The sequence below is a fragment of the Typopeltis vanoorti genome, chromosome 20 (assembly GCF_054136105.1).
Source record: "Typopeltis vanoorti isolate ZY-2024b chromosome 20, IOZ_Tvanoo_1.0, whole genome shotgun sequence".
Classification (NCBI taxonomy): Eukaryota; Metazoa; Arthropoda; class Arachnida; order Uropygi; family Thelyphonidae; genus Typopeltis; species Typopeltis vanoorti.
Window position 1 is genome coordinate 112,739,796 of NC_143568.1, and position 26,726 is coordinate 112,766,521.

The 26,726-nt window shown below is 35.5% G+C and overlaps 1 long non-coding RNA gene across 1 annotated transcript; it reads right to left on the reverse strand.

The window, feature by feature from the left end:
• Window positions 1–15,049: 15,049 nt before the first annotated feature.
• LOC150095805 (uncharacterized) lies at window positions 15,050–23,410 on the reverse strand. The gene is made up of 3 exons (XR_016550098.1): window positions 23,315–23,410; window positions 20,874–20,995; window positions 15,050–15,164 (listed from the first exon to the last, which is right to left on the reverse strand). It is a non-coding gene; the product is annotated as an uncharacterized LOC150095805 (long non-coding RNA).
• Between the last annotated feature and the right edge of the window lie 3,316 nt (window positions 23,411–26,726).

The window sequence follows — 26,726 nt, forward strand, 5'->3', positions numbered from 1 at the left end:
TATCTCAGCGTTGGTTCCACTCAGTGACGGGCTCCCTGACCACTGAGCAGAACCGCTCAAATTCCGAAGAAAATATTTCACCCACAAAGCCCCTCAGCGGGCCGTGTCGGAGAACACTTCCTCCTTTAAAGCAAAAACCTTAAGAGAGGGAACTCAAAACTCTCACATCTCATCGCTCAAGGGGGTAACAGCAACAGCCAACCTCAGTTAACCTTCATTCGTACAGCATTGCCATCCATTACCCTCCAAAGGTATTAATCACCGCATCTCACGGTCGATTAACGTACTCCCCATGAGACCACGGCGAGATTTGTCGTGGAAATTCCATACTATTTTGCTTCAATTGCAAATGTTTTTTCTTTCATACATTTTATATATATTTAAAAATGGGTTACTAAAATTTCTTATAAAAACTTAAAAAATATCCACTATTTTTTAAGAAAATTATATTTTTAAAATATATTAATTAAATTACTATCTTTTATTTAACAAAAACATTAGTTTTCGGATTTAACAAAAAAAAAAAACCATTTTTACAGTGCTAATTTCTTTGAACTACATAAAGAAAGATGATGGCCGGAGCTTGTTTATTATTATGTTATGAATTTTATGTAACGCATTTCCTATCGTAGCCATATTTTTCTCGTTCCCAGTGGAATATTTTCTTGTAAATAAAAACGACAAGTAACGAATGATATGTCTATTACACTCTACAGTTACTTCTCAATTACTTAACTCTTTCTTGTAAAAATGAGCATGCGCTTATCTAAAATACTTCCCAGAATTCCAGAGATTTGCGACTGTCGATGTTCTTCCAGCTGTCGTTACGGAAAAAAATAATCAAACTCAACAAGGACTTTTGTGATAATCGAGATCTTCTTTAAGGGTATTGTAATTTTTCAGGCAATACAAAGTCCTCCGAAATACAACCTCCAGAGACATGTTACTCATAATCAGAGATTTCAACGCTAAGATCGGAACGAAATCAGAGCTAAAAGATGTAATGGGAAAATTTGGAATTGGAACCGAAAATTAAAGTGGAGAAACTTTGCTCAATTTCTGCAAAGAAAACAAGCTTGTCATCTGAAACCCAATGCTTTACCATAGACCTAATTTTAAATACACCTGGACCTCACCAGATAGAGAAATACGAAATTGTATAGATTATATCCTAATTAGAAGTAAATGGAAAACCTCAATCAAAAACGTAAGAACGCTCAAAATCCTAGATCTGGATACAGACCATGAACTCCTCTCTGCAATAATGCGGAAAAAATTCAGAGTAAACTAAAAAGGAAATAGAATTGATAAACTCCACATGGAAAAATAAACAAATAAGATTAGACTACATTAGGAAAATTGAAGAAATAAATTGGACTCAAACAGATGAAACCGAAAACCTTTGGAAAACAGGAAAAGAAATATTTATTAACTCGGAAAGAGAAACTCTAAGAGATCCAATAATAAATGGATAACATCTGAAATTTTAGAAAATTTTGAAGAAAAAAATAAAACTAAAAACAATAATTAACAGACATACCTCAGAAGAAAATAAGAAGAAATACAAACAACTCCAAAATGAAATTGATGCAGACAGGCAAAAGGAAACTGGCTGAACAGAAAAGCAGAAAAAGGCAATGAGGCATATAAACACCATAACTCAAAAACATTACATAACACAATTAAAGAAACTTTTCACCACTACCTCTAATAATGATCAACCATCAGGGTAAGTAAACAGGAAACCCAAATGCAATAAAGGCAATATGGATTGATCACTACCAAGAAAGCTTTAAGAATGAAAGCAATTAACTACCTAATAACAAAGCCCCAGACTAACTCAAGACATGACATCTTAATGATCCTTCCATTTGAAATGGAGAATGCTCTAAAGCAAATGAAATCTGACAAAGCACCAGAGATAGACCAAATCCCATCAGAACTCTGGAAAGCAAACAACTTTAAAATACCTTACCACACTTTTCAACAAAATCATTAAAACAGGAGAAATACCAGAAGATTGGAGAACAGGAATTATCTTACCAATTTACAAGAAAGGTGATAAGAAAAATTGTAAAAACTACAGACCAATCATATTACTCAGCCATTCTTACAAAATATTTACAAGAATCTTAGAGAACAGAATAAAGAGCACATACGAGATGAGATCATTCTTAGTGAAGAACAGGCAAGCTTCAGCGCTCCACATTGGATCAGATCTGCTTAATACAAAGGCTAGCAGAATTATACTGGGAACATAATAAAAATATTATTATTATTATTATTATTATTATTATTATTATTATTATTATTATTATTATTATTATTATTATTATTTCGGGCTACTCCAGGGAGTCCTTAGACTCATCGAGGGAGGCCCTAAACATCATGTCCACACAACTATTCGACATTCTCACAGTATCTATCGTACCTTGCCTTGAACTCGCTCACTGTCGTAGCACCCACAACAGACTCCGGCAGCTTATTCGACTCATTTACCACTCTAAAAGTAAAGAATCCAGCTCTAACACCCTTGCTAACCACACTCTTTCCCATCTTCCATAGGTGTCCCCTAGTTCTCACACCACCAGTCTTGATCTCAAAAATATCCTCTGAATTAATCTTAAAGAATCCTTTTAGCAATTTGAATGTCTCAATCATATCTCCCCTCTTCCGCCTATCAACCAGTTTCTGAAACCCACAAATCTTTAACCTGTTCTCATATGGTTCATTCCATAGACCTGCTATCATCTTAGTCACTCGCCTCAAATATCTATTACTGTTTTATAGATTTTAAACAGGCACTCGACTCAATAAACAGACTAACCTTATTAAGAATATTAAAACAGAAACAAATCGATGAAGATACCCTAAACTTCTTAGGAAAATATTATAGTCTTACAGAAGCAATAATTAAATGCAATAGGATAACAACAGATAAAATAAACGTCAGTAAAGGAGTAGCACAAGGATGTCCCATCTCCTCATACCTTTTCAAGATATGGATATGGTTAACCAAGCCTTGGAAGGAGAAAATGGGGTCAACCTTAATGGTTATAACCTTAGTAACATAAAATATGCAGATGACATTGTAATGATAGCAGACACAAAAGAAAAATTGGTGAACCTAATGACCAAACTAAACAATACTGCTAAAGAATAGAGCATGACGATAAATAGAGACAAAACAAAAATTTTGCTAATTGGAAAAAACGACGAAAACCTAAACTGCTGCTTGAATGAATCAACAATTGAACAGGTAAAACAATTCAATTATTTAGGAACAGAACACCTAGATTTATAAGAGAACACCACTATTAAATATAGAATATCGACTGCATGGTCATCATTTAATAAGCTAGGTAATATCTGGAAAAATAATAAAATCTGCAAACCTCTAAAAATAAAATTATATAATGCAATTATAATACCCACTGTGCCATATGATTCAGAAACTTGGATACACATTGAAGACAGAGATATGAAAACTGGAGGCTTTCGAGATGAAATGTCTCAGAAAAATAAATAAAACAAAATGGACAGAAAAGAAAAGAAATGAAACTGTAAGGCAAGACCTAAAATACATAGAATCATTAATCTAAAAGATCAAAAGAAGGCAACTTCAGTGGTACGGACATGTTGAGAGAATGCCATCAAAAAGACTACCCAACCTTGCTTTGTATGCAAGAATAAAAGAAAAAAGGAAGACCAAGAACTAAATTGATAACAACAATAAAGGTCAACTCTGGATTACTAACATATAGACAGCTCATCAGCCACGCAAGAAACAGAGACTCTTGGAGGATGTTATGGAAACATGGAAGACTCAACCCGTCCCCGACGGAAGAGGAAAGTAAGAAAGTAAATACTTTTTCGGGAATGCGAAATGTCAGACATTTGCTAAAGAATAAAATATTTAAAGGAATATATTCTGATTGAACACAATGGCGAAATAGCAATACTCAGATATCACAAATAAATAGAGAAAATGTAACTATACTCGGAGAAAATGTACTGGATTCGGAATTGAATGCCCAAGTTATAAATTTCTTATTCTTGAAGGATATTACGAAATCTTCAAGATTGTTGGACACTGACTGTGAGACTGATTCAAGACACTGACTCTGACGAATCGTCAGAGTCAGTGTCTTCGACATCTCTACGTTAGTGGTGTCATGAAAAAAATAAAAATAAAAATAAATAGAATATACCCTTTAAATTGACACTGAAAAAAAAGCAAAAGCTGAAATAAATGATAATATAAGAAGAGAATCATATGAAATCAATGGATTAAAAAGATGGCAAAATCGTTTAAGAAGTTAGAATGACAATAAAGATGGAATTAATCGACCGAAGTGATACAAAGAAAAAACAAATAAGCCGTCCAGTATTTACAGAAAGAAAATGATGAAAATTATAATTTGCCTCTCTTATGACAGAAATTTGCTATTAAATAAATAATAAACTGTATGCGAATAACAAAACACCAACAGCGTAAAGTGAAATTTACAGACGATCTGACGGTTTCTATGACTACAATTATTCAAAGTTGTAATGTTGTACATTTTATCATTCTACTTCATTATGTTGTTATCCATCAGCAGTTTAGCTTCCATTTCACAGGAAACGTATCTCTTACTGAGAGAGGTTTATTTTTATAAAAGAAAGTTATATAATTTAACAACTATAAAAGTTAACATTTCTTCAGGAAATATTGAAAACAACTGGTGCGAACTAATTAAAATTGTACAGACGATTTGTATTAATTAATTGAGAAAAGATAAATCCTTACAAACATTTCTTTTCGATACATTTTAAACAAAATGTTAAGAATTTAAAATTAAGAATTTTTTTCGATATATTTGAAACAACATGTTAATCAATTAAAAATAAAGAAGCATTTATTAAGCTTCATAGCAGTGCTCTTTCAAATCATTGATAAGAGTTTTTAAAATGTCTTTAAATATAAGAAACCTATTTTGAAATTGAAGAGAGATTCTCTAACTTTCTGTATGAAGAATTACGTTCAAAGTGGAGGTTATAATTTCTTTTTAGAACTTCCATGGTAACGGATGGCAATGCTGAAGCCAGTGGAGTTTTAACTGAGCCTCGGCTAATGCCGTTACAAAGCCATGACTAGAGCTTTTAGCTCGATAACACTCCATCCACACAGATTTTCTTCATTCATATGAAGGGATAAAGAGTCAAGGAATCAGCCCATCTCCCAGTCCTTTTTAGGACGTCCAAAATCATTCATCAGATTGGTTTTTTTTTTTAAAGGCTGTTGATGTAAAAGGGAATTTTCATTTGAGTTTTCTTTTGACGATTTTACTGATTACGGAATTATGTAGTTTTTCTTATAAACTGTGAAAGTGTGGAATTTTGGACTATGAAGAAGGGTTAGCAGATACACAGATAAGTCATTTAATATGATCTACATACTTACAATTTAATCCAAAGCCTTGGCAAGAAACTTGTTTTTGAGCTTCATAAAAAGTTCATAAAGCGCTTTGAATGGATGACCTGGGTTTTTAAATCTATATTTGAAACCTATATATGACAAGTAGTGAAGGGAAAGACATAAGACCAGAGAAGAAAAAGTTCTATTTGTGGTTTCCCCACCCACAACAGTGTTTAATGCGCGCAACAAGCGTAGAACAGAAGAAACAAGCAAGGATGACAGGATGGAGAATGACATCTCTAATGATGACCCTTCTCCTAAAGAAAAGATGCTCCCAATTGTCTACTGCCTAAAAGAACAAGTGGACGATTCTGGTATCAATGATGAGAGAGAAAAAGATAACATCCTCATGGACGAAGAATATCGATGACGGCATTAAAATTCAGCCCTCCAAAATGGATGATTTTTGTCACCTAACTAAAACTATTGATGCCCTGAATATCCAATATCATACCTTCTTCCTCAGCTTAGAGAGAATTTTGAAGGTAGTGCTCCGAGGAGTGATAGAAGATATCAACACTGAGGAGATAGCAACAGATCTCTGCTACCACAGACTACCACTAGTAATAACCAGCAGAATATTTCTTGCTGAGATTCAAAACTCCTATAAAATATATATGATCAGACATCGATCTGTGGACTCAAGATCACACTTCAACCTTGAAGGAAACAGACTTCATCAGGTCAGTGCCACAGATGTTAGAAATATTGGAATGCTCAAAGGCTTCGAAAGGCAAACTATAAGTGTGTCTGAAATGTGGTGGAAGCCACCCCACAAACACCTACCAAGCCGAAAACGACTCCTTCCAAATATGCCAACTGCAGTGGCCCTCACCTGGCCAATTATAGGGAGCGCATCTACTACCCAAAAAACAGGCGATCAGTAAGAAATGTTCACTCCTCAACCTCGCATGCAGGTAACGGAAGTAGAGGTTCCCCAACATAACAACGTTCAACAAAAGAAAGTAGAATATCCACAAGCTCACGTAGAGTTAAAGAAAGTGGATAACGATCGCCAGGACAGGACCTATTCTGAGGTGGCTTTCCCTATGAAGGCAACGTCTCAGCACCAAGTACATTCTAACCTGACTGCAATCATTACAGCCTCTCTTGCTACCATGCTTCAAGATTTTATTAAATCAAACCCATCACTAACCTCTACAAAAGACTCCTTCAAGAAACACATTTTATTCTAACAGCATTAAATAATGAACAGAAATAATCTTCTCCCAAACTCACTCCATATTGTCGCTTGGAATGTTAGCGGCCTAACTATAAAGATTTTAGAGATCCAAGAATTCTCAAAAAGATACAACCAGACATTATATTGATAAATGAAACCCGTCTGGGACCTGCAGATAACCCGTCTGGGACCTGCAGAAAATGGGATGCAATGCGGTGATTGATCCATTCAATCCAATACGCTTGGAGGGTAATGGATGGCAGTGGTGTAGCCAATGAAGTTCTATACCCTTGGAGGGTAATGGATGGCAATGCTGTAGCCAATGAAGTTCTAACTGAGGCTCGGCTATTGCTGTTACCCTCCTGCCATGATCAGAGCTTTAATTGCTTAATAACACCTTATCCCTACACTGTCCTCTACAGATAAGGGAAGATGAAAAGCATTCTTGCTTCGCCCCTTTAAGCCAGTCCTTTCATTTTTCAAATGAAAAATGAAAAAGTCATTTTCATTCTAGTTTTTCTATCATGTCGGTTAATTCGATGAACTACATTCAATTAGATGTGTGAATACGACACAGTTTCTAGTCATGGTCTTAGTTGGAGTCATTCGACGGAGGCTTTGCCCAGACTGCTTGAGGTAATTGATGGGTGCTTAGTGGTAGGTTTTTGCCGCCCGCTGGGACATCTACAAGTATTGACTGGTAGAGCCACTACTGTTGTATTAGTTGTAAGATCCTTTGGGTTACTCACTGAGGTTAGAATGAACAGAAGGACTGCACAGTTTTTGGAGAAGGTCTGTATTTAAATACAGAATTTTCGTATTATATTATACGATATTTTTATATTTATTCTTCTCCGTTTGCTTATCTAACCTATTACAATTTTTTGTTCGCTACAATCTTATAACTGGTAAATTAGTGTATAAAAGTTAACGGTTGCAAAAGTAACAGTAACGTTTACATGAGTTTCCTTTTTTCAAAAGTAGGGAGCAGTGCATGCGTGCTGCCATCTATCAATGCAAGATGGAATTGCAAGCAAACAATAGACTTATGTAGATCTCTGATAGATAAAAATAATCCAAAATAACAACAAAGAAAAAGGAAACCAGATTAGTGAAGAGAAGTTTGGAGAACAAACTGTAAAACCTATAGCTGAATAATAATCCAAATCCAAATCATGTGGCTTCCTCTCTTTGAGAGGGTTGCAGCTGATTATTAAGGAGATAGTGACGCAAGGTGGTTTTCCGTTGCCTTCCTTGCCATAAGTATTTATGACTGTAACCTGTGTGTTCACGGGGCCGGTTTGCGGGATGAAAAACCCCAGATGAACCTGCGGAAAAACCCTGCTATCCTTAAGTTCCTCACGTCGTCAACAGGAATCGAACCTAGGACACTCCTTTCCCAGGGATATGGTTGCGCAAAACCACTAGGCTAACTGCGCGTACTAATTAATAATATGACTTTAAAAATATTATTTCTAAAAATCGTTACTCGACTTCACTTGAGAAGACCTTTATGAAGATTCGTTGCTTCCCAGATGGGAATTATCCTGATTTGTTTAAATCAAAAGGCATTTTCGATACTGGATGAGTTACTGAGGCTCAAAGAGAAATCAGGGCTGGGGTTCGTTGCAAATGACAAGCGACTACTTTGCTGTATTAATTTCAGTACGCTTTGTTAATTTCAAAGGTGAATTTACAGTGACAACAATTAGAACCAAAATGTCATCCAAATAACAGTTTTGAATGAAAACCAACTTTCTGCTTTAGAAAGATATTCTGCAAACAAAACAGCTTGTGTATTTTTACTACAACACCAACTAATAGCAACATCCATTTTATTCAGTCGTATGCAAGTTATCAATATTTAACTGCTGTTGAACGAATTGTGTCATCGGTCTAAGAACTGCTGTGACATTGCGAGGGTACTTATACAGCACTCAGTTTCCCAACTTCAGATTGCAGAATTTCATTAGTTCGAAGAACCCAATGTTCCTATTGTTAATTTGCACAAAAAGTAATGGCACAACGATATACAATTGATAAAAGGCAATTTTCGCTTTCATACCAACAGTGCCATGCAAACTGTAAAGCACATATCTGCTGTTGAACACCAGTTGTAGTTTGTACAAGATCCAAGATGAGTTGAATCTACTCATGAGGGATTTAAGGCAATTTAATGCCCATCTTACCATTCCTCTACTCGTGAAGAATTTTTTTCCCCTGTATACTGTAACTGGCTTTTATCCCGAAGTAATATAAACACCCTGAATAGCTCACCTTTTGAGAAACCAGTCAGCTCTGCTGTCAAATGGTGGCTCCAGGCAGACGGCCACCTACAATAAGCCCTTTATCGAACTCCGAATGATCTTTTGTTTTTCCCATAAATATAACTTTATAAAATATAACTAAAATATTTATATAAAAACTCGGGGGTTTCCTCCTCCCTGGCGCCCAATCCCCCAAGTTCGGGGCTGGTAAGCCGGAGATGAAAAACGTGACATAAAGACGTTTCAAATTTCGGCTTATCTTTTTATATAGAGAGAGTAGATTTAACATTAACGGCATTTGTCATGAGGTTAAGAAAGTTATACAGCCAAACAATGTCAGCTATGTATATAACATTATATATGTTGTATATTATATAATTTTATCATTATATTATATGTGACATTTCCAGGGAATCCAAAGACTGATCGAGGTAGGTTACCTACTCTACAACTCTCGGTCTCAACCTCTCAAACCACTACATCGAACCCAACTACACCAACGCCATCTACTCCCCACCCCTAGTATTTTCACAAACCCGCAGATTGTTGGCTGGAGAGCGGATATGCTAACCTTGGCAAACCAGGCCTGCTGGCTCATCTTCGAATACAAATTATATTATATATACAGTCTGGCCCATAAGTCATGAAAGAGTTTAAATATTTAATAGCGTTTATGTATTAATTATTTTTATTATTTTCTGTTATAACGAAATACAAAACATGGAGATTTTTCTTAGTTATGAAAAATCACATATTTTAAACTCCGTGACTTATGGGCAACCCTGTATAATTGAGAAGGATTACATTACGTTATTTGATATTGTATATATTATATTATATCACGTCAAACAATAAATGGTTATTGTTATATATATATATATATATATATATATATATATGAAAATTAATAAAGTTTAAATGCCTGAACACCGAGAATAATAAAGAATGGGGTTTAATATGAACACTACTAGTTTCGTTGATATTATATAATATCAACATTGTTATCGTTGACATTACATTATAACGACAACAGATCTACTATAAACTGAAGTACAGTTTAAACTGGAGTACGTGCAATAATTCCAGCTGTATGTAACTGCGTGTGTGAGATAATGGGAGAACGTGCGCATCAGATAAATTCCGGTCTAGGGTATTTCCTCCAGAGGCAAAGCTACATGCCACCTGACGGTTCCCCAGGTTGCGGATCGGGGATTGGCCACCAGAGATGGTGGCTAACTGCAAATAGCCAATAAGCAGTCCCTGAAAAGAAGCGGCAATACTAACAGAATGTGGCGGGTTAGTGGACAACTCCAGTAACTATAAAATGCCACAGAAGTCCAACGACGGTACGGCGTCAAGGCGAGCTTATGCTTCTTCTGATTCTCTCCCAAGCTCTTCAAGGAAGAATAAGGGTTTGTCATATAACTGTCGATGTGCTGACAGTAAAAAGAAAACACGATTGAAATCTTATGCCAAAGTACAAGAAAAAAAGACTCATATGTCACCCAGTCAACTAAGGTCCGCGTCCCAATCGAGTAATCAGGTTTGGATCAAAAAATCAGTTGCTGAAAATTAAGAGAAAATTAAATTGCTTAGATTAACTGACGGTCAGAGCATCGACACTCATCTGACCGACTCTCCTCCTTTATCCAGGCATGAGACCCCTTAAGGATTCCATGAAGGCTTTTTTGCTTTGCTTCCTGGCAAATCAGAAGTAACTTACAGCAGATTATTGAGTGCCTTAAAAGGCTTACGTTCATCATTAGATCCCTAAACATTAATGGTTGATCGACAAAGCAACTATCAACGCTTTTTCTAACATACTTACATCAATGTATAACAGGTAGTTTATTTCATATGGCACAAAATATTCTTCGCAAAATTGTTACTATTGGTTTAAAGTTACGCTATCAAACAGATGCTAAATTTAAGACGAAAATTAAATGTTTCACAGCATTAACATTTCTTCCAATAAGAGATGATACTGATGTATTTGTTGAATTGATGATCCGCAGAAAAAAATTATTTAAGCAGCATCTCTTGTAATTTTCACGATTTTTAAATGATTTCATTATGTTATGTATCACTGACATTCACCTTAATAAAGATTTGCGTTTTTAAAGATTTTATAATCCTTTATCATCCATTGATTATTTACAAAAAATCAATGCAAAATGTTTTACAGCGAAATTGTCTTACAGCGGAAATGTTAACGGAGAATTTTCCGGCCCCGATTCACACCATCTTTGGGTTTCTTTAGTTTGGTGATGACCTTTAGATTAACTGATGAATGTAAGCTAATAACTGAATAATGTTTTCCCGCAGTATCCATCCATGCGATGGCGCTAGTTCACGTTCTCGCGACGACAAAGTTTCCAAGAACTATTAGCGGAGGATTGTTTTGGAAGCGAACATTGAGTGAGTGGCAAGATGATTACTAACTATAACAAATGAAATATCATAATAAATTTCTGTTTTTACCATTCGCATCGATTAACTCCTATTAAGGTCAAAATGCTTTCACAAAATCCAAATTTAGTTATAACCCTGAAGAAAACGTTTTACTCGCTGCCCCACGAAAACAAAATCAGGAAGGCATAAACAGCTGCATTACTCTCCCGAATCAGAAAGCATTCTGTCTCTGGGTTAAACACGCCATTGCCACGAAACCGAAAGGCAGAACGCAGAGATAGATGAATGACGAAGTAGGGGAGGAAAGCACTGAGAAATGTTCTGCTCTCTCCCAAAAGATATAATTAGAAAATAGATACACACTTCCCGATTATTCTTTCTTTCTAACACAGGTTTGTAGGTGCTGAGAGACGTGTGTTCATTTGGGAATTGACGAGGGATTCAAAATGGTCCCTGAAGCATGCTCTTCGGACACAGCGATCTTCTGTATCATCGCTAGGACGTTCATTGTGCTAATATTCAGGAATCCAAATAATTCGACATACTTAGAAAAGACACTGCAATTTCACCGCCTTATTTATCAATCGGTAACCTTAATATGCACATCTGTTGTTCTGAAGCTAAACATGAATTTTTGTCTATTCTATTATAAAATTATATTGTAAACTTAATAATATTTTGAATTTAAATACATTTGTTTTCTGATTTTTTAAATTATTCCATATAAGTTTTACATAAATTTATACGCTTATTAATTAATTCGATTTTTTTTTATAAATATCAGTCTTTAAAAATGTTTCAATTCGGGAGGAGGAATCAATCGACCGTGAGATGCGGTGATTGATTCATTCAATCCAATGCAATACCCTTGGAGGGTAATGGATGGCAATGCTGTAGCTAATTAAGTTCTAACTGAGGCTCGGCTATTGCTGTTACCCTCCTGCCATGATCAGAGCTTTAATAGCTCAATAACACTTTATCCCTACACTGTCCTCTACAGATAACGGGGAAGATGAAAAGCATTCTTGCTTCGCCCCTTTAAGCCAGTCCTTATAAGGATAAGGTTTCAATTCGTTAATAACGTCAATAATAATAATAATAATAATATCAATCATACAACTGATGGATATTGCTTTTCTATTTCCAGTTGAATGCAACCAAAGGCGAAGTCCTTCGAAATGTGTGAGAAGCATTGCTTGATTGAAAAGTGCCACTACGTAAAAAACATTTATCGCGGGTTCATTTAGTCGTATTCCGACTACTGTACTTGTGTCAAAGATGCCTTTCGTGCGTTAGCGAGAACAACAACGAAACGGAAAAAGCAAGTAATGCGCCATATCAAGAACGCGGAATTGAATAATTCAAAATTAGAAATCGAACCCTTTTAACTTTGTATTTCCTGTGATATGAGGAAAGCTTATGAAAAAAAAAAAACTATAGCCCACCCAATATAGACGAAACATTGACTGTGTCGTTCAGTAGATTCGTCTTCTTCATCTCATTAATTGAATATCTCACTGGACTTTCTAGTAAACTGACGAATCGAGATAGCTTGAAAACATTAGTTCACTTGGTCCGCAAAGTCCCGCTAATCAACAGTGTTTAGAATAGTAAGTCTGAAAGAAATGAGGAAACTGTTCAGGTTTAGTAGAAAAATGATATTATTATCACAGGAATGCAAATCAAGAATTCATTTAAAGATTTAATTTAACGTCTCGAAATACCAAAGCTTACACTGCGACCTCTGCAAAATGGAGAAATAATATATATATATTACTCTTATTTGAAGCAGTCAAGTTTACGCAACGCAAATGTAAACCGCATTAAGTTCTAAAAATTAAGATATTGCATAAATACAAAAACTAGCGAACAAAATGAAGTTTGGATTTTGCCTAAATATTTCTGAATAACATAAAAATCATTAATATTTCGAAAAATACAACCGATGAATTTTCTTCTTAGAAATTTTATAATCTACAAATTACAGATGAAATCATATTCCGTATAAAATAGAATTGAATATTTAATGAACACGTAGGTTTAATTATTTAATGATATCAGAATACTTATAATAATTTTATACTTAATTAAAACACCGTTAAGTTGTTTTTATATAATTTGTATAAGTAACTTTTAAAAATAATAACTGCAGTTAATGTGCTTGAGAATGATTCTGAACGCCCCGTGGTATATTAGAAACAACCAGCTCCACAGAGATACAAACATTCCCTATATTCTCTATTTTCTGCAATCTTTAGCATCCAAGTTTTTCCTAAAGACGTCTATGCATCCCAATGATTTGGTTCAACAAGCTGCAGCATACGAGGCAACAGACATATTCAAATATAGAAGACCAAAAGCTATATTAGCCTGCTATAACGATGCATAATCTCCATGCCCATTCAGGGCGAGCAAACTGCTCGTAAATTTTACCCTCACTGTAACCACAACAGATAGCGGGGAATATGAAAAGCATTTTGCTTCACCCTTAAAGACATAAATGTCAATTGTCAATTGCAGTTAAGTTTAAGAACTTAACTGCAGTTATTATTATTATTACTGCGTATATATATACATATATATATGCAGGTATATATAAACAATAACTGCAGTTAAGTTTAAGAACTTAACTGCAGTTATTGTTCCTAGTGGGAATCGACCGTGAGATACGGTGATTAATACCTTTGGAGGGTAATGGATGGCAATGCTGTAGCCAATGAAGTTCTAACTGAGGCTTGGCTATTACTGTTACTCTCCTGCCATAATCAGAGCTTTAATAGCTAAATAACACCTTATCCCTACACTGTCCACTACAGATAACGGGGAAGATGAAAAGCATTCTTGCTTCGCCCCTTTAAGCCAGTCCTTATAAGGACTATAAATGCAGTTATAACTGATATCAAATATCTTGGAGTGCTGAGGGACAAAAAACTGACTTTCAGCTCCCATGTCAAGAATATCTGTCTAAAGATATCAAAAATCATTGCCCAGCTCTATCCTTTAATCAATAGGAACAGTAAATTGAGCACCAGAATCAAACTACTTATATATAAATTGATGATTCGTCTTATACTCCTCGATGCTTCTTCGGCCTGTAGCCATATTGCTAATACCAATATACTAAAACTACAACGAGTGCAAAATAAATGTCTCAGAATGATCTGCAACGCACCATCGTTCGTACGTACTGTACAACTTCACCGGGACACAAATGTCCCCTACATCTATACCTTCATACAGACTACAGCAACTAAGTTCTTCTCAAAAAGCATCTGTGCACCCTAATAAACTAATTCAACTAGCGTCAAATTACGACGCAACAGATTACTTTAAGCATAAAAGACCAAAAGCTATCTTAAACTGCAACCTCAATGAATAATCCTCAGGCTCACTCAGGGCGAGTAACAGGCTCATAAATCTTTTCCCACTCATAGTTTTCCTCATTAGATAGCGGGGAATATGAAAAGCATCTGCTTCAACCTTTAGGTCAGTAATGTTAAACGTTAAAAGTAAATGCAGTTATGTTGTGCTGTGTTTAATGGATGGAATTGTAAAACTGATCAGAGAGCTCGTAGAAGCTCTCTGATCAGTATACGTAGGTTGAATTTTCTTTTCTTTTCTTTCCCCATTCCAATCTGTTGTTTTCAATAAACATTAGGATTTCAACTCGAATATTCACTAAACATTTATTGTTAAAATATTCTTAAATATTAAAAATCAATTTACCGTTAATGCATTTAAGGAAAAGAAGACTCACAGCGCAGCAACAAACATGTTGGTAATGATTTGGGGTGTTATACGAGAGGAAATACGAACTGCGGTGCTTGTATCCGACTTCGCTCTGAAAAGAAAAGAATTCATTTGGAAGGGAATTCAACTTTGAGATAAAATCATAATATTAAATCGTGAAATGTTTCATCTCATTGTAGCCATGGAAATAAATGAGAGTTTGAGAACTACTGAGTGGATGGCAATGATTACCAAGATGCAGCCCGATTGTGTGGACTTTGAATACATTGTATGCCCAACCACATTCAGTGCAATTGTGAGACCGACTTACATCCCACAGAAATGGGCGAGCCTTATAAAACTGCCAAGACAGAATAATATGCAGTTTTCAGAAATGATGAGCCGAGAGATTATAAATTAAAACAACTGAAAAAGGCAAGACCACAATATAATTAATTCAAGAAATCCAGAGAAGAAAAAAAACTAGAAACGTTGCATCCAAAAAGGAAACAGAACCAGAAATAATAAAATAAGAGACGAAGAATCCAAGTGAAGAGCACAAAATAACTCTACAGAAAAAAAAAAAAAAAAGGAACAAGAATAAAAACAAAAACAAATACTGAATTTGCTGAACAAAATAACAAAATTAAATTCATGGGGAAAGTGTTTTGTGAATCAGAGGATTCTCAATGATTTAACGGTAGTAGTGGAGAAAAAGACTGGCATTGTAATGAGACAGAGACATTTTGAGAACCGCCCAGTGGGAAACATCCTTCATGTTGCAATCAGTTGGAGCTTCAAAAGTTAAATCGTCGATTTGGGTTATATGAATGAGATAATCGGAGTTTTTTTGCGTCTCCACCCATTTTCTTCGCTTCCATTTTATGAAGATATTTAGGTTTGATTCGAATATCATAAAACGTTTCTAACTATCGATGAGAATTATTTTGATATCGAATGCTTAAAAGACACGACCTCAAAACGGATTTGCTCATTTCATTTCACTGCAAAATTCTCGATTGAATCAGAAAACTCGTCTGGTGTTTGAGCACGAGGCAAGTATTCTGGTTTTTCTCGTTTGAAAAATCACTTCTGAATTTATTTATTTTATTTTATTTTATTTATTTATTTATCCTTTATTTTTATTTTATTTATTTACTTATTTATTTTTTTGAAGTATAGCTAGTTGCGACATCGGTTGAGTGAGCAAATGGAGTTCACGTCTGCTGCCTTTTATTTGAATTGTGCTTCTCGAACTCGCTTTGCTTCAAGTTCTCGCTATCGGAGCTTGTATTTAAATACTCAAGTGTGCTAGAAGTATTCCTGACACTTTAGAGTATAATAATTTAAATTTGATGCACTCACACAAAACTTACTCCTCTTCGTCATTTCGTAAAACAGAGTAATTTGTTTTTCTATAAAATATCATTCTAAGCTTACATGATAATTATTATTCATTAAAATATCTTGTATTGAATAATTTTAGCAGATCTTTACTTAATTTTGATACTATAAATTTTCTCTGATTATTTTATATATTTTTCAGTAATACGTCATTAAATTTCACAAATACAATTCTTTAAGTACCTCTTGATAATTCGCGAGAGGATATATGGAGAGAATTACGATTCGCAAAAAGTCCTTTTTAGGACTTCCAGGGTAACAAATGGCAATGCTGTAGCCAATGAAGTTTTAAGTGAGGCTCGGCTATTGCTGTTACCCAGCAATCACTAGAGCTTTTTAGCTCAATAACACTCCATCCACACAGATTTTCTTCATTCAGATGACGGGATAAAGAGTCAAGGACTCAGTCCATCGCCCAGTTCTTATAATTTATAATAATGATAGTATTCGCTAGGTAGAATTCTCAAGTGGCGGTGTAAACATTTATATATAAGTAAATATATAAGTAAACTAATTGTTTTGATTGAAACTCAGCAAATATTCCTCTTACAGTGGCAAAGTGGAAATTAGATCCAACATTATTTCAAAGACGAATGTAGACACTATGAAAGTCTCTTAAGTTGACCAGAGTGCTTGCGGGAATACATTCCTCGACATTGACGGGTACCCTTAGTATAGACTACTTAAAAGACGTGAGTGTTGCTCAAACGTCTATATATTCTCCCATTATTAGTCCATTTGATAAAGGTTTCACTGGCCTGACAGCTGTTTCGAAGTGGTTGGTTCTCTTCAGAGACCAGACAGGAACCTTAAGACAGCAAAATCTCTGTTGCCATGAGTGGAGGAGTCCCATGGAGACTCCTCCACTCGACCATGTGCTTCCGACTCTGCCTGGATTTCACTCATTTGTCTGCGAAACAGTTCCCCCCCCTCGATAATATATTGAACCCCATAAAATTAGGATTCTAGGGATGGGAAGAACCGACATCGCTGGTGGGTATTATTAGGGGTATAGACAGTGAGGAAGCAAATGTTTCTACACCCAAACTTCCAGTCTATAAAGACTAAACTTACTGCAACCTCTTTTTGAACATTGTGAAACCCACCTACTATAGGCTCACGAACAAGGATATCTCTCTGCCCCACGATCACCAAAACACCAGAAATTTAGTAAAGGAAGCGTCTGGTAAAGGTTTCAATGTCCCAGAACTGATAAATATGCATATCCTCAGAAACAGTAAATGAATCTGATGAAGTAAAAATTGTCTCCAAATAGGATGCTGTGCGGAAATTGTCAATGATGTTAAAAATTTCTAGAATGGTAACCCCCCATCTTACTATTTCACTTAACGTCCCATATAAGAGAGTTATGTCCTGTTCCCTATTTATGTCCGGGGAAGATCTCGAAAAATTCGAGCGATCCCTCTGATCTCCCAATAATGAGCAACCTTAACGATCATTTATCTCCGCATTGTCTCTGCTCAATGAAAGCTGACCCTATCACTGAGTAGAACCGCTCATATTCCACGGAATGGAATCCGCGTCGGCAACCTCGATAAAGGCTACCCCAACAAACCCAAATCTCCGGATACTCAACAGTAAAGTAAAGTTATCTCTCTAAGCTGAGAAAGACTTCTTAAATGAGTCTGATGAGACATATCGGTTACGGAGAGAGCGGACCATTCCACGTTGACACAGGGGGCGAACGAACCTTCCTTGTTGAATATGTAAAATACTGGTTTGTCGACTGCGGCGAGGAGCCTTTCCATTGCAACAGATATTCCCCGGAAGGTGCGGATTACGAGTGTTCCTCCACCCTAATTTCTTGATTGTACTCGGAACTAAACTGGTATTTCTTTCTTTTCTGCATTAGAGGAGTTTGACAGGTTTTTTAAAGTGTTCACTTTTCTTCGGCAGACGATGTAACTCTTGCGAAAAGAGACAGTTCTTCCTTGCATGAAGATTCTGTTCTGGGTGGTTGCTGTATTGATTTATTTGCTTTAGGAAATCTATTTTGATTGTTCTAAGCAGGCTTCCAACCATGATGCGAGTTGTTTTGGCCCGAGTATCTATAACCTTGCAGCAACTTGACTGCTATCAGAAGTCTTCATTTTTGAAACTTTCTTACCTCTGAAGCAAGACATACAACTAAAGACTTCTATATATCTCCGGAAATTATATTAAACAAATATAATTTTGCTTATATAAATATAAAAGTATTTGCATAAGCAATATCTCAGACAGGTGATCCAGTCAATTAAAAGATTCCTAGGAACTAATACTTATACCAAAAATACCAAAAATATAATATAATAGATTATTAAAATACAATAATTTGATAGAATACGTTTAGAAAATTAAAACATACATACATACATCTTCAAGGCCCACCTTTCGTAATTGGGTTGTGGAGGCAGCAGATGCAAGAGGAACTTCCAATTGTCACGATCCTCGCCACCAAGCTCAGTTGTTCTGGTGGGACTCCAAACTGTCTCCACCGATATAATCTATCAAGTGAATGCTTGGCCTTCCACGTGGGCTCCCACCCTCTGGCTTGGAAAAGAGGGCCTGTTGGGTGGAGCCTTTCTTGTGGCATTCTGACCAGGTGCCCGTACCAACGCAACTGTGATCTTTCAATGCGGAGAAGCAATGGTTGAGTATTGAGGGTTCCCGAATTGCAGAGCTTCTGACTCTGTCGAGTCTTGTCAGCCACGCAACCCCTCGAAGGAACCTCATTTCAGCCGCTTGGATTCGTGTCCACATTCTTTCTGTCATTACTCAACTTTCATGACCATAGGTGAAGATGGGGACATAGACTGTATTAAAGACAGCGAGCTTTGCCATCTGGCTTCTCCTGCTTCAATACTACCGAACGGCCAAGCTCCCGCATTATTACGCTTGCCGAGCCAATTAGAGTATATAGCTCTACGTCCCACTTGCCATCACTCGTGAATATGGACCCAAGGTATTTAAACCTCTCCACCTGCTTCAGTCGGATTCTACTCACATGTAGCGTGCACTGGGATGGTTGTCTTGAGACCACAAATGTTTCAGTTTTGGCCACACTGATCTCCATACCAGCTTCTGCACAAACAGCTACAAACCTATCCAGGATCTGCTGGAGGTCATCTGTGGGAGAGCTAAGCAGAACTAGGTCATCTACAAAAAGCAGACGTCCAATGCTACATCTTCCAATTCTGACACACTCACTGACTCGACTGTACCTATCAATCCAGTCCATAAATATTATGAAAAGGAGGGGTGACAGAACACACGCTTGGCAGAGGCCAACGGAGAGTGTGAAAGATTCAGAGATTGCGCTGTTTAACCTGACACAAAATTCCAGGCATTAATACAGGGACTTGATGGCATCTAATAGTTGGCCATCCCCTCTGTACTCCTGCACTACTTGCCAAAGCTTTTCCCGAGGAACCCGGTCATATGCCTTGTCCAAGTCCACAAAACATGTGTAGACATTCTTGGCATATTCCCAAGATTTCTCGAAGATTTCCCCAAAGTGAAGATTTGGTCAATTGTGCTTCTACCAGGACGAAAGCTACATTGTTCTTCCTGTAACGTTGACTCAACTATGCTCCTGCACCGTCTTTCCAAGCACCTAGCATATACTTTTCCAGGCAGGCTGAGCAGAGAGATTCCACGATAGTTACTGCAAGCCTTCTGGTCTCCCTTCTTGAAGACTGGTACAGATATCCAAGAAGCCTGACACACTCCAGTCAGCCAAAGAGCGCTGTCTCAATTTAAGGCTTTTAGCATTTCGGGCCGAATTTCATCATCGCCAGCAGCCTTGCCCGATTTTAGCGATTTTATTGCTGAATGGACCTCTTCTGCTGTGAGACTAGTCATTGACCCGATCTGCACCTCTTGGATGTCCACAACTGCTGGGCCACCTGGGTTAAGAAAGCTCTCAAAGTATTCCCTCCATCTGTGGAGGATATCCTTCTCAGTTGTTAAAAATGCACCATCAGAGGCCCTTGCTGTGCACGATTTCCTCCCTCAAAGGAGGCGGATGGTCTGCCAGAATACTTTGCTTTCATTTGCATAGGATGAGTCTAATCTTTCTCCAAAGGATTCCCAAGCTTTCTGGTTTGCGGTCTTTACTGCCTCAGCAGCAGCAGCCTTTCGTGTCTCAGAATACCTGAAACGCATGTCAGGTAGGCCTTCTTTTTTTCCCGGACAGCTTTTTGGAAATTAAAACATTATTAATTTAATTTGATTTATGAATAAGGGAACAATATTATTCTGTGTATAATATTTACGAAATTTGATTATACAGAATGAACTTTGAGGTTGATTTTCAGTTTTCATGAGATCACAATTCAAAAGGATTACAGGAAAATAATCAAGCGATATTCTATAAAACCAAACCCAATTATTTACGTGCTAAATCACTGCATACTCCAAAAGGTAGGAATTCCATCATCGTCAACACTAGAAGGTAGAGCCGCTTTCCCATTAATGATTACGAAGAAATAATCAATGAACGCAAATTTCTTTCGTCAGAAATCCGGGAAAATGGCCCTGAAAAGAGAACGAGAAATGTTTTAAGAAATACAAAATTCAAACCATATTCACAGCTCTTAACAAATTACGATTCGTCCGTTGAAACTATAAGAAGCAGCCTGAAGTGCTAAAGCATTTATGACTGGTGTGATTATAATGTTTCCTATTACGGACAAACAGAAAAACTGATAGAACAGCGTAGAAACGAGAACGCTTCTCCATAAGCATCACATATGACACCTCCTCATCTCTGTCCGGTCATGGACTGAATTTTGCGACAACATCGTAGAAAACAGTAAAGCGGGACGCAATTGAGACAGACAGCAGAGAGAGAGAGAGAGAGACAGAAGATACACTAACCATCGGCCAACCAGACCGGAAGGTGAGTGATTGTCATATTGTATTAATCAATATTCGTATTGAAATATAAATGTGATCGAGTTAGTAAGAAAGAAAGTTGAATTGAATAGAATGATTGTAAATACAGCTGAAGGGCTTTAAGGTGATTAAACATGATATTTTGAAATTTCGGGTGGTCTTCTGACCTGATTATTTGTTCCTGATGATTTTGAGATATTGCTTATCGCTAGTTAAAGATGAAAGCTGTAGCATGTAGCCACCTACAAAATTTGACTTTATCAACCATTTTCTTTTTCCTACCTCCGCATTTCATTTTGTTTGAATTCTGAATAAATTACCGAAGATCTTAATGCAAACAATTCGTATTTGGTTAATTTCGGTTGAAAAACGCGATCTGAAAAGAATATGACCTACTGAATAAGTAATCTGCGCCCGAATCGTATTTGATTTCGACTCAGATAAAATACTCTGAACAATGTAAGAACAAATACAAGCTGCCGTAAAGAAGACATTCTTCAAAACAATTCATGGATCGAGAGCCGGGTCCTACTTACGTAATTTCGGGATGACTTTATTTAATATTATTAGTGTTGTCATTCTTTAATCTTAAATTCTGTTTGTCACATTATTATAGGCAAATAGACAACATTTCTTTAAAATTAAATATTTTATCCAGAAATCTAAGAAGAGTTGTTCTATAAGATGCGATTCGTGTACATACGAGTGCTAAAAAATTAAACGAATTTTCTGATATATTTTTCATATTTCCATATATGCTGTTTTTATAAAATGACCTTTTTATTGTTTTACTGCAATTGTAATGAATAATTATCACGTATTTTTCATAAATATAAATAAGATATTTCTTAATTAGATTTAAAAAAATCTCACCAAATAACTGAATATATTTTTTATTTCATAAATATAAATAAATATTTTTATTTAAAAATAAATAAACATAAACAAAACTTAAAATCTTTACTTAAAAAAGGAATCATGAAGATTATTTTACAAACTTATCCTTATCCTTATAAGGACTGTAAGCTTAAAGGGGCGAAGCAAGAATGCTTTTCATCTTCCCCGTTATCTGTAGAGGACAGTGTAGGGATAAGGTGTTATTGAGCTATTAAAACTCTGCTCATGGCAGGAGGGTAACGGCAATAGCCGAGCCTCTGTTAGAACTTCATTGGCTACAGCATTGCCATCCATTGCCCTCCCAGGTTTTCATCCATCCACTTTACAAACCCCTCACGTAAAGCATTTTTATGAAACTTATTCAAAGCTAACAGGTGTTTTAAAAAGATTTAACGTAATAAAATAAAACTTTTCTTATATTTAAAACAAATTAATCTATAGAAACTATTCTTTCAAGCAAAACTATATTTAAGACATAATTTCAATTTTTCCCATAAATTATATTCACTCAAAGAACATAATTAATTCTCGTTGTAAAGCACCAAAGTCGTATAAACACTTCTGATGTTACACCTCATTATAAATTGAGATAGTTGAATGAAATGATATCTTGATGCCTGCTATGGGAAGAATTTTGCAAAAATTTCTAATCACCAGATGAATTTGTTCACCTCTTTAGAAACTAAGAGTTTGCTTATTAGAAACTCGGAATTCGAACAAAAACACTACGTTCAGTGCATATTTAGGAATCTCTAATTAAAAAGTTTCAACAGGGAGCGCAACTAGAATGATGTTGAAATGACGTCACGCGTGAATAACACTCTAACTTCATGTCCTAAGATTTTAAACAGTTGCATATGGTACGCCAATTCACGTGAATAAATTAGCGATAATTTTACTTATTATTATTATTATTATTATTATTATTATTATTATTATTATTATTATTATTATTATTATTATTATTATTATTGTCTAACTAATAAAAGAATATTCCAAAACACTATTTCGAATCCCTTTTTACAGGTTTTCTACATACGAGCAATTCGTATTTTAACTTACTTGAAGTGCACCGATATCTTGCAGTTGGGCAATGAAAAATGTTTAATGTGGTAATTCGTTTCTCCTTCTATACTATACCGAGCATTATTCGATTGCTAAAATATTCCACACTAATATCGTATGTATTTTAAGAATAATAAATACACAGAACTATATATTTAAATATAACGTTCGATTTTATTTTAATTTCCCTTGAATGTGAAAAACAAACGGAAACGTAGCGCATGTGAATGCTTAAAAGTGACAAAATAATTCGATTGGTTATAAAAAAATAATAATAATCCGTACGTATTGCGATCTGAAATCGGCAATTCGCGTGATCATAGTTGTGTTGATAGCGTCCATCGTTTCAACAATTAAAAAAAAAAAAAAAAAACTTAATGATTATAATCGCGGTGCCAGATCTAATCTTCGTGGAGAAACGCATATCGCCGTAGAAGAAATGAAAGGCTGTTTAACAAATTTGAGATTTAGAATTATAACAGGAAAACAATGCATAATCTTCTACACCTCAAAGGCCTGCTACATATTGGCTTGCAATAAACTAATGTACAAATTAATAATAATAATAATAAGAAGAAGAAGAAGAAGAAGAAGAATAAAGCAATTGTTCCTCGAATTCGACAAAAAATTGAATTCGACGTGCTGTTTGCAAATAATAACTGAGTATTGGGTTTAAATAACACCAAAATCAAATTAATCGAAAATAAATACAGTCGACGAAAGTTTAACAGATAACAGCACAGCTGGTTTCACGATTTCGCTAAAGAGATTTGAAAGAAATTTTAGCATATTATATATTAGTATATAACTTTTTTTCTAACTAAATAAATATCTCTAAAATCTTCTAACTAGACTATTATTTAAATATTTTAAAACATTGAAACTTATCTTGATTGCTATAAAATTTTTAAGACACCATTTATTTTTAAGAATAACCTTTTTTGGAATAGAAATAGGTTTGGTAGTGCAGCTAAGGTTGTTTAAAATTTTAAAAAAAGCACATCCTGGGAGGGTAATGAATGCTGTAGCCAATAAAGCTCTATCTGAGGCTCGGCTATTGCTGTTACCCTCCTGCCATGATCAGAGCTTTAATATCTCAATAACACCTTATCCCTACACTGTCCTCTACAGATAACGGGGAATATGAAAAGCATTCTTGCTTCGCCCCTTTAAGCCAGTCATTTTAAGGATTTTAAGTGCGGCTAAATTTCAGACGTCTGTGGTTCTTCTCTTGACAAATGACAAATTTTTAACTTTGTGTAGACAAAACTATGAGCTGAACATCCAGAAACTGAAGAGATTTTGGGCGTTCTCATTCTATCAAAAATCACATAACTATTGCTTAAGTAGCGCCCTTAACTTTCTGCTTTTCTTTAGATGCTCGTCGCAGTATTATGTGGCAGTTATCTAATGACTGTAAAAGGATTCTATGAATCAGTTCGCCAATACTTGGGAAAGCAATGAACCCTTAGTTAAACCGCGCTTCTATCAAAAATATCACAAAACACAGAGTGGAACAGTTATGTAATACATTCGTAGCATCAGCATAAAAAAGTTCTATTTTGGTTAAATTTTAGAATTATTTAAAAATAATTGGTTTATATGCCTCAGAATAAGGAAGAGAAGACGATAATATCGAATTTTATAATTAGTTACAAAATATATATAATAAAATAAATAGAAATGATTATTTAATTTATTTAAAATAAAGAGCCAATAGGCTTCATTTCGGCGATGTAAACATTATTTAAATTAAAGGGGTATTGAATTCCACATTGTTTTAAAACCGAATAAGAAACTAAAATATCAGAACCAAAGAGTTTGATGCCGAATATATTAACTATAAAAGTATCGGCGACTACTAGCGTAAGCTAAAGCACGTAGTACAAACTAAGGCAACTCGTAGCAAAGGTGGAGGAAGTTCGGATCGCTATTCTTAGTATTTTCCATATCGTAAAAAACATCTCCTAGGAGATGTATGATGTGATACATTATAGTGGGAGGGCACTACCCAGACCGGTTTCGATCTTTGTAAAAGCAAAATGGGCTCTAAAATCAAGACGATCCCCAAAGATCGGCCAACTCCGCTTTGTTCCACTCAATGACAGGTTCACCCCGCCACCGAGAAGAACTTCTCAGCATTGGATCTACCCAGTGGCAGGCTCATCCCACCACCAAGCATAGCCATAATCTCAGCGGTGGCCCCACTAAGAGACAGCCAAAAACCTATCCTCAAGCAGAGCTTCTCAGAGCCAGCCCCCCACCGGTTTCGATCTTTATTGAGATCTCATCAGTGAGTAGCTAGACCAAAATAATACTAACGTTTTGCGAAAAGAACTTCTACACTTTGCTATACGAGTTGTCAAAAAGGTGCGCCCATAAATTATTTAAAATAAAGAGCCAATAGGCTTCATTTCGGCGATGTAAACATTATTTAAATTGAGGGAATATTAAATCCCACATTGTTTTAAAACCGAATAAGAAACTCAAGGTTCGGATTCAAAGAGTTTCATGCCGAATATAGTAACTATAAACGTATCGGCGACTACTAGCGTAAGCTAAAGCACGTAGTACAAACTAGGGCAACTCGTAGAAATACTATATTCGGTATGAAACTCATTGATTCCGATCTTTGAGTTTCTTATTAGGTTTTAAAACAATGTGGGATTTAATATCCCCTTAATTTAAATAATGATTATTTAATATTTTAGCAAGAGATTTAAATGCAAGAATTGGAAATACCAAAATTAATAATAATATAGGAATATATGGAGAACATACTCCAAACAGATCCAACCCAGTCCTTTTTAGGACTTCCAGGGTAGCGGATAGCAATGAAATAGAATATAAAAGAATAAGAGCCATAGCTAAAAGAGAAGTCAGAAAAAGACATAGAGAATCATGGAACAAATTCGTTTCTAATTTAGAACATGATTTATATAAAATAATACTTAATTCGTATAAGATTTTGAAACATTTAAGTACAGATACTACAGAAAACGTAAAATTAAATCCGAATTGAAATTAGAAGAATTTCGAAATTTCTACACAGAACTGTGGACAGATAATATTAAAAAAAAAAAAAAAACATAACTGGCAACCATTTTATGAAAATTAAAAGTAAATAACTAAAGAAGAATTAGAAATCAGCCTGAAAGAAACATGAAAAGGAAAATCACCTGGAGAAGATAAGCGAGGTTCAGAACTGTATAAATATGTATAAATCTGCATATTCAAAGAAAGACTCTTATTATTTTAAAATAAAATTTATTCAACTGGTATCCCCCAATAGAATGGAAAAAAAGTATCAGTGAAAAAAGCATTTAGAGATGACCCTAAAAACTATAGGGGTATAAATATTCTGCCTGTAACAAAATATATAGCAGAATTTTAAATAACAAAATAATGA